Source organism: Lagopus muta, chromosome 5 (assembly GCF_023343835.1).
Source record: "Lagopus muta isolate bLagMut1 chromosome 5, bLagMut1 primary, whole genome shotgun sequence".
Lineage (NCBI taxonomy): Eukaryota > Metazoa > Chordata > Aves > Galliformes > Phasianidae > Lagopus > Lagopus muta.
This window is the reverse complement of record NC_064437.1, coordinates 25,494,430-25,507,316: the sequence shown is the minus strand read 5'-3', so window position 1 is coordinate 25,507,316 and position 12,887 is coordinate 25,494,430. Positions and strand designations below refer to the sequence as shown.

At 44.6% G+C, this 12,887-nt stretch overlaps 1 protein-coding gene across 10 annotated transcripts in view; it reads left to right on the top strand.

Annotated features, from left to right (window-relative positions):
• RASAL2 (RAS protein activator like 2) overlaps positions 1–12,887 on the top strand; it is a 153,655-nt gene that overhangs the window by 92,326 nt on the left and 48,442 nt on the right. The gene's annotated exons all lie outside the window — the stretch shown is intronic.

The window sequence follows — 12,887 nt, the reverse complement described above, 5'->3', positions numbered from 1 at the left end:
CTCTCGAGTGTTTGGGCTGGATCTTCAGGTTTGTGAAGCAGGGGATATTTCTGGTCTCAGTGGATGGAGGATCAAGCCGTACATCTCGATCTCTTTCTGTTGTCATCCATTCCTGAAGGTTTGGTATCTCTTGGGTGTGTTTCTTCTTTCTAGCTAATATGCTAGCTCAGAAATCCCCATCTGAAGTGCTTAAAACTCAATCCATTTCAAGCTCCCACTTTTACAACATTGCTGAGTAATACTGCTTCCGTATCAATCTTTGGAAAATCTGGAAACATGTGTTTTGGTGGGGGTTTTTAATTGATTTTTGGCATATTTGTTCTTTTTTTTTGTTGTTGTTTTAAAGACGGCTCCATGTTCTTGAAACATTTTGAGTCTGTACTTCCTTTTGAACACCCATTTTTCTGGTCAGGGAGAGGAAAATATTTGAAGGTGTTCTTTGTAAAAACATTCTTGGGGAAAAAAAATCATCACTTGAAGACCAGCAACAGATACTAAGTAGTCTTTACATAATGTATGGTAAGTATACAGCTGGATGTATTCATACTGTAATAGAAGTCCTTGGTTTACATAAGGCATGTGGTCACAGTTTGGATAAGCACTATGGAGTGCATGACTTTGTAAATAATGTCTTCACCCTAATTTGGAATTAAATTAGCTTAATGCTTTTAGAGTAGTCATTAATAGATGCTTACAAACTACCATAGTACTAGCAGTATAACTTAGCTAAATCCCTTGGCAATACTGAAGCTACCTAACTTGGATTGGGGACAAAAATGTAATTAAGGTGGTATGGAAAGGCAAGTGGAGGGGAGGAACAGCACACAGCCCCATAGTTACCTCATCAGTGAAGTTCTGAAAATGCAGCAGTCTCCGTAGCAGAGATAGCTGTGTCAGAGCTCCTGACTGCTGCTTCTTGGGTGGCTGTTTTCTAACAAAGGCAGAGCACTTTTCCATGGCAAAGAGGGCAAAGGATGCTTTGACTTACCATGGCAAAGCTTCCATGTTGCTAGGCCTGACTTTGGGAACTGGCTTCTTTAGTTGATATGCCCAACAACCAAAACCACAATAATTCACTTAGCCTTCAAATTACTGTTGTTATTTTGTTTAAGATCATTTCAGGCTGTGTGGTGGTTCCTTCAGTGCCTACTGTCTCAGCTCTAGGTAATCCAAGTTTCTTCTCTTACCTAGTGCTAGACATGCTAGTGATGTGGCTGTGAGAATGGATCTCACTCAGCTTTGATCTTCAGCTAGTGATTTGTCTCCTTGTCTCTTTTCCTACTACTCTCAAGCATCCTCTTGTTAAGATGTGCCTTAAAAGCAGTTTTCAATTCAGCTCCTTAGCAGGAAGCTTTATAGGGGTAGGGACTTGCTGCTCAGTTGCTGTAAAGGCAAGGTATGAGCAGCCAGGGGTGGTTTGCCTGGGGGTGGCTGCCTGGGCATGGAAGAGCTTGATAGAGGCCAGGACCTCGCCGTTCTATTTAAATTTCCATTTGGGTTGCTAACCTGCTTGCCTCCAGCCCCCTCTCAAAATTAAGTGTGGAAATAGCTTCGTGACATTATTTAAAATGTCACTTACACAAGAGAGCTCTTGCCTGTGTTATTATGTGCTAGAGAACTTGAAGGTTTGTTGTGCTGCTCACCTTCATTTTTTGCCTTCCTATCCCCATTTATCCTCACAGGCTGTCAGTGGGCTCAGCTCCTGCTGCCCCTCTGTTCCCTACTGCTCCAGCAAGTAGCATTTGGGAAGTCCTGTACCCTGCTACCCCTGAGCACCTGCGGGGTTAATGTCTGTGAGCTCAGCTGGGTTTTGAAGGATGTACTCTGGAACGCATCATCATATTTTACCAGTGTAAACATCAATATGGTGGCACGTAGAGGTTGTCATCTTCACCTTGCTGTGAGTGCTGAGAATCCCTGGTTGTGCTACAATCACATCATTAAGCAATCTGAATGATTAAATAGTAGATGGTACCATGCGTGTGTGGGCTAGCGTGCTTTGCTTTCAACAGCAGAACAGACTGACTCGGAGACCTGGGTGCCCATCACTCCTACAGAAGGGGCCTCCTGGTTGCTCTGCCCTGCTCCTGTGGAGCTCACCTGAAAAGTGAGTCTGCTCAGCTGCTCGTAGCTTGTTGTAGTGATACAGCCTGGTTTGCTTATGTGGCTTAAGCTGGAAAGTTATCTGCGTCACAAAGTAGTTGTGCGTCCTTCCGTGGGGATTCCATAACGCAAAATGGTTTGCTTGCCTTTATCTGACCACATTGCTCTTGAACCAGATTACAGAGTGCTTAGAGGCTGTTAGGTTGTATTACTGCTTCTCCAAACAATATGATATTCCTTACAGATAGGCATTAAAAATGATTTAATGCAGAAAACAGCACCTTTTGTGTCTAGAACTGGCATTTTTAGGTACCTGGGAAGGTTGCTTTAAAGCTGGCTCGCTTGTGCTGTCCTGTGGCATTGAGTAGGATTGAGAAGTTATTACTGCTTGGCATTTTTGTGGGGAAAATGACAGAAATAACTTCTAAAGGACAAGTGCAGAGGTGAGCCTTGTTGTCTGGTACGTATGACATTGATCCAGGAGTTGGAAAAGCGGATATTTATTGCATCTTGTGGTTTAACAAGTGCTGCAACCTCAGGCAAGCTTTTATACATCTCCTCCTGCCTGCTTTTGGGGAAAAGAGCATTAATATTGCCTCTCCCTACCCACCGTGCCCCCAAGCTGAAGGGAGAACTTCGTTTTTCAAGTGCATAAGCAGCCTGTCTTCCTTCCCTCCTAAACTGCCTGCATAAGATTTCAATAAGAATGACTTGGGTGTGCATTCTCTAATGTATATTGCTGTGAAGAAATCACCAACTGACTATAGCAATATCCATCAATCAGCCCATCAGTCTGTCCCTAGTGCAAGCAAGATCCATTTTTCCCTTCCTTGTAAGTGCCTCCTGCAGAGAGCATTAATACATGATGATTTATAATACCACTGCTACTTTGTGCTTACAAAGCATCCGCATCAGAAGGCATCTGTGCTCTATTATTTGCATATATTATGAATGATCGTTTTCTAAAATTCACATAGAAAAAAATGAGTACTCGTGTTTCTGTGTCGTTTCACTTATCAAGAATGCTAATTTTTAAATCCATGGGATGGCAAAGCTGCTTAGCATCATGGGTTTCAAAATCAGAACTGTAGGAGGGTGACATTTCTGACAACTGCAAGAAGGAGCAGAAGCCCATTCGCTGGTGGTAATTTAAGGAATTACCAGTTGGGGATGTGCATAGGTTTTAAGTTGTTAGTTTTATATAAGAGGTTCAAAAATGTAAAAGCTTGCTTTAAATTTCAACCTTGTGGGCTCGTCTGCCTTAGGGCCTCAGGGGTAAAGGAGGTGAACCCCAACTTTTTAATGACAGAATCTGCTGTTCTGTAGGCTGCTTTTGGAGAACACCAGCCTCTTGAGGCAAAGTTAGCTGCTGCTTCTCCCTGGTTGTTTTATCATCACTTTGCAGGTCTCTCCCACCTTTCTGTACCTTTAGGCATCGGTGAAGGATGCTTTTACATTTTGCATGCTTCCCCTCTGGTTGGTAAGGCAATTTTTATCGGTATTTGCATCAGTTCTACAAACTTTTTTCCAGCGTAGGTAGTTGTCACAGCATGGAAACATAAGGTATGTTTTGAATATTCCCCCTGTGCTTATTTGCAGCTTCTCTCAAAACCCAGCAGCTCTGGCAAATTTGGACAGGTCTTTTTGAAGGCTTTTGGTAAGCTCTAGAGCTCACAACACCTGCTTTAAGGTGGAGAAAGAGAAATTGAAGAAGCAATTCAGTGCTGCTTCTGCCTGTGGCAAGCTTTAATGGGAGTCCAATACTACTCCCCTTCTCCAGTCCCACAGCAAGTTTCATCTTCCTTGTTTTCCCTACAGCAAAAGGCTTCAAAATTAAAATCAATGCTACATTTTTTGAAGTGATTGTTTGAAACCAGACACTGTGTAAACGGGGGGAAAACTACTGATACCAGAGTTTGATAATGGGGAATATTAAAGCATAGAAACATCAAGCGGTGCCCAGTGGTTAAGAGATGAGTCCGGATACATTCATTCCTGGGGATCTGGGAGCACATTGTTAACCACACGTGCAGCTCACCATTGGAACAGTGTGCCAAGGGAGCGGGCAATGCTGATGCTTTGTCTTTGCGGTGTCCATTGAAATCAGATGTCCTTTTTTCTGATGTGCTTTTGTTCAACTGGAAATAATGCAGCAAATGGAGGAGAGCCCCTGGGTGATGTCCTTGAGGTATTTCAAGTCGGTCAGGTTGGATGATGGTAATCATGACGTGATCCCCACACGTTGCCTCAGGAATGCAAATGTCACTGCGTGCATGGGAATGGCTTGGGTGCCTTCTCAGTTCCTACTTATGTGTGCCTGGCTGGAATCTTTGCTGCTCCTGCCTCCATTTTCTTGCCCTGTTTTCCACGCTCTCGTATTTTCAAGTACTCCAATAAGCATTTTCATATTTGATAGTTAATATACTTACCCTCTTGACTTGAGCACTTGTGATGAGTTGAAAGGGATGCGTAAAGCTGAATCATGATACAAGGTAAGGCAGTTGTGGAGGAAAGCGTGTGCCCAATCTGCACTCCTAGAAAGGACAGAAAATTCATGGGAGTGAGAAGCATTCATAGGAAATCAATACTCTTAACTTTGTTTTCCCTTCAACCTATTTATGATAATGGTAGGTAACATGGCAGACTAAACCAGCTTTTTGTGGAAGGGCTGTCAGCATTTTGGGGCACCACACTTATTTCACAGAAAACTAGAAGGGAAGAGGTAAAATTCTTTCATATTGACCAACTGGGTAGAGAAAAACAGCCGCCTAATCCTCACTCTGAGTGCTGCATTTAATTCCATTCTTATCACTAGGAGATCAACGTCATCAGTTTGCACATCCGTAACTCAAAGAAGATTCTGCTTGTGGAAGTTGGACAAAATGTCATCCTCCTCCACACGCAGGGAAAATGTGTTGGAAAAGCTTGCTGTCAAAACAAAAAGGCTGGGTTTTGCATTGGTGGGAAAGCATATTTAGAATCATAGCATTACTTAGGTTGGAAAAGACCCTTAGGATCATCTAGTTCATCCATTGACCTATCCCTGCCATGCCCACTACCTCAGAGCCACGTTCACATCGCTCTTAAATGCCTCCAGGGATGGGGGCTTAAGTACCTCCCCAAGCAGCCTGGTTTTCAATCTATTAGATTACATAGGCAGTATTTCTGTTTTTTTAAACCCTCTGTCCACATTCAGGGTTGGATGTGCACTCTTCCAGGGTGACCAGGGGGACCGCTCAGCTGAGCATCTTGCTCCTGCACTGTCAGTCCCCCATTCCCTCATTAATTGTGCATTCTGTGCAGCATCTGCCCTGCTTGGCAGGTGTGTTATGAAAATATCTGTCCTGCGCAAACAACGCTTTGCTACAGTTTGTCTAAATAATTGGAATTCTCCTCCCTGCTGGGACTTCACAGCTCTTTTTTCATTTTTCCCCTTCGTCGGTTGGTTAGTAACTAATTCTCCACCTTGCTGATCTAATACTTTTGTTGTTGTTTTGGCTCAGGTTTTAGGCAGGGTCAGCACGTGTCCTACTTTGCAGTAGGGGATGGCAATGATACGAATTCTTTAAAATAAAGGCAGTTTCAGAAGCTGATGCACAAAAGGCACTGTCTCTTTAAAGAGCGCAGTTTGATCTGAGCATCAGCTCCATCCCCTGAGGACAAAGGCAATTTTGATTTGTGGGGCCCGGGAGTCCCTCACTTACCAGGATTCGTGTCTGCTTCTGCATGTGGAAACCTGTAAAACGCTCTTTTGTGTGGAATAAATCATACACTATAAATCCCATGCAATTAAAAGTGCCCTCCGTGAAGTCACGATGGCAATTGCTCAGTGCAGGTCTGTGCAGGGCAAACTCGCTGTCTAGACAGAGCAAGATTATTTTCCATTTCTTTCTTTAAAATTTAAAAAAAAAAAAGAAGATAAAGGAGGGAATGGACTGTTAGCACTGCTGCTTCAAGAGCTGCTGCGGGCAGTGCCCCCTCCCCACCACCTTCACAGCCCAGAGAGGAGCGATTCCCCGCGCTGTGCTGCCGGGCGGAGGCAGATGCCATTATTGCCGATCAATGCCGCCATGCAGGAGGAGGGGAGAGGGAGGGGTGGGAGCTTCCTCTTCCCAGATTGATCAACCTGCCATTGCATGAACAAATGCATTGTAAGAGAGGCTGGGATGCTGGTATAATAGCTGGAGCACGGAGGGGCTTGTGAGCAGGGGAATGCCGGCTCATCTGTAGTTGGGGGGGATTGGAATCATTTTTTCTTTTGGCATAAAGCGTAAAGCCTGAGCCTACAAACAAAGCCAACACGGGAGGGGGATGGCAGGGATACAGTACACTTAGCTGAGGAGCTGTCTTGCTTACTTGTTTGAGCTTTGTCAGCTCTGAAATCTATTTTTTTTTTTATTTAAACCGATTCCATCATAACCTGCGTCCTTCTTTGGATTTTCAAACCTCGGTTTCCCTGCTCCCCTTTTTTTTGCCTTCATTTCTGTTCCTGCCTGAACTGAAAGCTGACACAAAGAGACAACAAGTGCAGATCCCCCCATGCCTGCCCCAGCGCTATGGGCCGTCAGGTGCGGGGCTGAGCGCGCGGGGCAGGACTGCACTCGCGTGTTGTCAGTGTAGGCAACAACTGGAGCACTGGAATCCCGAGACCACCCGCTCCTCCCCGCCCTGCCTACCCTGCTCCGTTCACTCGCTGTTGTCTGTATGGAAAAGTTTTCTGGCTGGAGAATGAGTCTCCTTTCTCCCGGCGATGTGGCCGAGTGGCTGGATAGCAGCACAGAAGATGAGAAAAGCCTTCTGTCGTTTCTCGGTACGGTAGGGTGCTGATTGTTCTTGTGTTGTTTACATTTGACTGGCAAGCCATTACTGCTTTCAGTGGCATTAGTTTCTTCACTCCTTCAATTACCAGATGTTAATTCTTTGTAAAAGCTTTTAAATGATATGCAATTATTAATTAAACCGGCTTAAAATCTGCTTAAAATAGTTGTGTGCACACCGGGCAAAGGTCAAGCTGTAACTGGGCAGTGCCATCTTAGTTCAGCACAAGGTCTTTTTTGGACTCTGAAGTGTTTCTTAACGATGGGTTTTTATCTCTCTGTGCCATCTGACCACTTTATCCCTGCCTTCGGTCCACTTTATCCATTGCTGTCAGCTTGCCTGCAACTTCACGACGCTCGGACGGTAAATCAAAGAGGAGACTTTGCTGAAAGTTTTTCCTCCAAAGAGAAATGCCTCAATGCATTTGGAATAAAGATCTCAGCCAAGGGATCAGATGCTGCTCTACTCTAGAAATTAGATCTAGGGAGTGCAATCAAACAATCGTGTGCTCTGTTTCTGCGTTCATACACATCAATTTAACTTTATTCAAGGAGGAAATTGAAACTGCGCTTTTATTTGTAGTCCAACATAAATACCAGCAAGAAGCTGAAACTGCTTTCGCACAAAGAAGCTGATTATTGTTTTTTTTCCCTTTCAGCTGTTGGTATTTCAGGCTGTTGGCATTTGTTTATATTCTTTCCATCTCATCTCTGCACATCATTCCATCTCTCTTCCATGTTTCGTTGTTCTCGGGATGCATTCTGCTTCTATTCTGCTTTAATAATGCTCAGATATAAAGCCTCATACGCATCCCTCTTTCACTCTTAAAGGACAACTTAAAGTAATTTATTTGCTGTATGTTTTTATTTACTTTTGCCATGATACAGTAGTTACCATTGTGTATCTTTCAGTTGAGGAGGCAGCAGCCCATCTAGGTGTACTTTTTCCCTAACTTTTGTTGTCTCCATCCAGATTGCATAGTACTGGTGTTGCTGTACTCTTTCCAGAAAGCTGGACTTACAGTATTCCCTCTATGTCAGCAGTTTCAGAGAGGTACAGAAGGTGAGAGGACAGTAAGTGCTCTGGAGTCTCTCCATGTTTGCTAATTACTGTGTGCTGAGGCTTCTTTGGGAATACTGTATTGAATGTGAGCTGGGACAGGAGCATGCATGGACTGGATGCCAGTGCTGTTCTTCAGGGCCTGCTGTCCCACACCAGGAGGCCCTTGAATTGTGTTCTAAGCCTCATCACAGGAATACTTATTAACATGGAGTTTGGAGAGTGTCACAAAGCTGAGCTATTCAAGGTGGCTTTTTTTTTTTATTATAAGGAGATAACAGTTCCCAAACACCGCCTTAAGTCCAGAGCCCCACTGAAGGTTCATTGACATCCCTCAGATATCTGCTGTACATGGGGATCTTCCTGTTTGTGTGTCCATGAGAGTAACTCTTACTGCTGAAAGGTGAAATGCTGCCAGAGTGAGCAAGAGCTGTGGTCACTCCAAGCCTGCTTCTGTCCCACTGAGGGGAATGGGGAATAGCTGCAGAGCCTTGATGCCCCCAGGAGCCAGCCTGTGTGAGAGCATCCCAATAACCAGAGCAAAGGCTTGCTGCTTAGAGAACACCTTGGTTCACAGCCCTTTCACAGAGAGAGAGAAAGGATTGCTTCTGTAAGATGTGGCTCAAGGCTGTTGCTTAATAACGAGGATAATAAATATTGAAATCATACTAATGCGTGTCTAAGTCATAAGCCTCTCAACAAATTACGCTGCGGGAACGAGTTGCCATGCATCAGCTGATCTGTGTTAATTGTCTGTGTGCAATCTCTCTGCAGCAAACACAAGGTAATTTAAATTAGCAGGGGCAGTCCAAGATCGTTAGGAGCTAACGAGGACATCAGCATCTCTAGGTCATGCGTGGTGTGCTCCTTGTGTCTGGTTATGCCTTGGCACAGTAGTCCTGGCAATTTATACTGCTGTGCGTGGAGTCAGTTGGTGAAGGAGATTTTGAGGCTGATGAAGGTTAAAGAAAAGAAAAAGGGCAGCCGTTCCAGATTTCACACAGAGGACACGTTGGACAGCTAGGGACACACATATGTTTCATTTCTGACTTGCATTCGTAGAGCTAGAGGATTTTTTCCACCACCTCAAAGTGAGCGCATCAATCTGATAACAGCTGATGATGTACTCATGAAATGCCACGTTCAGTGTCTGCAGAACATTCTCCATAAAGGGATTGTGATAGTTGAAAGCCAATTTTTTTTATCTTCCGTGATATTCTTGCCCTTTCTTCCAACTTCATCTGTGCGTTCATCTGCTCTGCTTGTTATGTCTTGTCTTTCAGACTGAACTCCTTAGGAACCAATGACTTAACATGTTGTAAGTGACTCAAATTGTCACTTGCGTTGCTTGCTATGCACCTTCTGAATTGGGCTCTAATTCAGTTTCATTTTTTCGGATCCCAAAGCAGTGCAGGTGTCTAAGCAACAGAATTACCTGCGTGCATGTTAAAAATCACCTGGATGTTTACCTGGATCATCTTACAGGACTTGTCCAATCTACTCGATCCTCAGTGATGCACAGTCTCTTCTAATGGTCTGGAAGAGGTTTTGATCATAATGGGTACCCTGTAGTTGTTTGGTGGAGTTCTATAGCAAGTGAGCTTCGCTGGGCTTCCTTTGTATTTCCCTTTTCCATCCTTGGTGGCTTTTGTGCAATTCAGTATGCTGTAACTGTGGCTTTGTTGTATTTTCTCAGACATATCTTCTCGTGGCTTTTTTCTTCCTATCTAGTTATCTCAATAAATGGGGAAGAGCTATCTCTGCAAATTTCACTTTCCTCCTTTAAGTTATACCTGCTAGAATTTACATAATGTGTTTAGAGCACAAGACCTCAGGACTGAATACAGATCATACTTTGCGTTTGCTTTGAGCCTGGGTTTTTACCCAGGCGTTTAATTAATTGTTATAACGGCCTGTGAGTTGGGCCCCAGTCTGATTGTTTTCCCCAAGTGAGTAAAACAAGGTAGAAAACGTACTTCAAGATAAAACATGAATGGCTTTATTTATTTTTATATGAGGCTTGCTGTTTCGTTAGGCAGTACTCATCTGAAATATGTGCTTGGGCTGCACATATCTCCCGATGCTTGCTTGCTTTCTGCTTTTTATTGCTACCTGTAATTTTGCTGGCTTGTAGGCATTTTCACCATGGTAGAAGAAATGGTAAGTAAATACCAACTGCACCCAACGAGATCTCCTTCTCATTAGAGCTGTCATTTGAGCGCTCTGAAACAACCCTAAGGGGCCAACGAGATAAAAATAACCTCTTCTGTTTTGATGAAGTTGTGGATGCTGTGATGTTACGCTCCATTAATATGCTGCATGCGCTGCGTGTGCGCGTGCGTGGAGACAGAGGTAGGTGTGTGAGGAGAGCCAACCACTAGGGCTGAACAAGCACCTGCGTTACTTCTGCCCTGTGTAGGTGCAGCTCACCATGAAAATGGCTAATAAAAATGTCACAGAGCAGAAAGGCTGCATCTCTGCTCGGCTTCTTGTTTGGCTGTGCAGCGAGCTCAACTTCCAGCGTGCTGCCTTTGTAAAGCAAGAAACCAGCTCTGTGGTTCCTGTTGTCTGTGAGACGAATATTGAATCCCAGTGGCTTGTCTCTGTAGTGAACCACTCCGCTGGTAGTTGCCTACATGAGTAACATCTTCAAAAACGTGCTCCAGCAGCCAGCCCCTAAGTGCTCCAACTCTTCCAAGCAGAGCTTGGAACCCCTTGTTTCTCAAAGTGTGTTTGTGAAAGAAATCATGAGTCACAACAAGTCAAGTGCTGCAGGGTTTTATTGTGTGTTTGCATTGTAGCTAGTCTGTATGACTAATTGGCCTTTTGACAGAGGAGAAAATAGTGCTGGAGATGGCCTTGAAATCCTTTAAGTGTGTTCTGGTCCATGGCTATGGCTGCAGTAGGGCAGCCTGGTAAGAGGCCTCTAGGCATTATTGTATTTAAAAATGTAAAGGAAGCTGTCTGTGCAGACAGGTTTTGAAAACAGCATGGCTATTTTCACCTTTAAGGTGAATAAAAAGAATAATCAATTACCAGTTTCTCACAGGTAGCTATGGAAAGGGGTTGAAAATATTGGGGTGGGTGCTTCTTTGGTCTGTGTCAGCTGGGGACGTTTGAATGCCATTGCACCTGAGAGGCAATCTTTGCTTATAGCTAAGTAATTGGTGGCATTGAACTGGTTTTGTATTTTTCAGATGCTTGTAATTAAGCTAGACTCGAGAGGCGGAATGAATTGATTCTTTTTTATGAATCACATTCTCTATTCCCTCCAGTCACAGACCAAAGCGCTGTCACATCAGGATGTGCACAGATGAAAAAAGGAAGCCCCAGTCCCTGGGATCCTGCTGTATCTGCCTTTTATTCCCCTAACCAGGAGCACACACATCAGCAGTCTGCCCCTTCCCGGCAAAGGCAGCACAAAGATTTCAGAGAAAGATACCTGCAGAATGAACACAGGCACAGATTTTCTTGTTTGCTGGACAGTATCTTTATCTTGGGACTTGCTGCCGTGGCAGGGATGGGATGCTCTGATGTTTGCCATGACAGAGACCACAACCAGCCCCTTATGAGTAATGACAGATAGGAGTTGTGCTTGCCAACACGCTCACCCCTTCTTGGCATCCCTGGGTGGGTGCTTGAGGTTCCTGCCAGCCCTGGCGCGTGGCAGGGTCCTGCTGTGACCCATGGCACTGTCTTTGGGGTCAGCAGGACCCCTGCAGGCTTTGTTTCCATGACCTCATTTACAAGGTCACCGACCTCATTCTTCCCACTCTAACCCCTGAGGATGTTCTTTTGTTCCTGATTGTTTTCCTTGCCCTTCTCCAATCTGTTTCTAATTCAGAAAGATAGAGATGGAGTAGCAAGCACCATCCCGCAAAGCAGGGAGGTTTATTTCAGCTTTCTTTCTGCCAACCTGAGAAAAAGCTCTTTACAGTAGAATACAGATTCCTAAAGCATTGTAGGTTTGGGTTTCAAGTGACCAGAGCACGGAGTGGTGGGAAATTCAGGTGGAGCCAAAGAGCCACGTCCTGGCTGGAGGTCAGGGAGGCAAAGCGCAGCTGAGCAAAGCAAGCTGGAGCGTGGCATGGGAAGAGCAGTGCAGTGCAAATGGGTGCAGAGAGCACTACCTGCCTGTGTCCCCGAGCACTGCCCTGCAGCCATCCCGGCCTAACTGACTCCTGGGACTAGTGCAGCACCAAGATATTTATTTGCATGAATGTTTATTTGCATAAATAATACTTCAGATCACCAATAAGCCAGGTGATAAATGAAAAGTGTCCCGTAGGGATGTCTGCAATTCATTAGTTCGATGGAGTTTTCTATTTGAGGGTGAAAAGGGGAAAAGCTGTCTGCTTCTTTTTTCTCCCCCAGAGATTGAGAGTGGATGAGGAGAGTTTCAGATTGTTTATCCATAGAAACGGTGTGATTTAGCTGTGGTCCTGCTCCCTGAGAGCGAGCAACGCAGAGAGCAATTGTGATTTAATACTGAGCCTAGGAGAGGTGCATTGATTTTTACAGCAGGTGAGGATTATGCAAGAGCAGCCTCCAGCGCTGCCTGTGCAGTCAGGGAGGGAACCATCTCATTTTTTGCCTGCTAGTGACAGTATAGATTTGTATTTACTTTTTACACAGCTCAGCAAAAATACTGCTCTACGGGCATCACAGCAGATTGCCGTTGGTTGGTGATTTTGAGTTAAGCTGTCTTGACAATTCTGCTGTATCGGGATCCTGTTTTGTCCCAGGGACTAAGCACGTTGTCAGTTTGCTCTTGCTTTTTGGAGGAGAAGGAAAGGTAGTTGCATTTTTAGGTTGTTACAGGCACCTTGTGAGTATCTCCCTTTCCCACTCTTAGAGCGGCAGAAACTCATTGTGTTGATGGAGCCTTGTTTCATTGGCTGAGAACC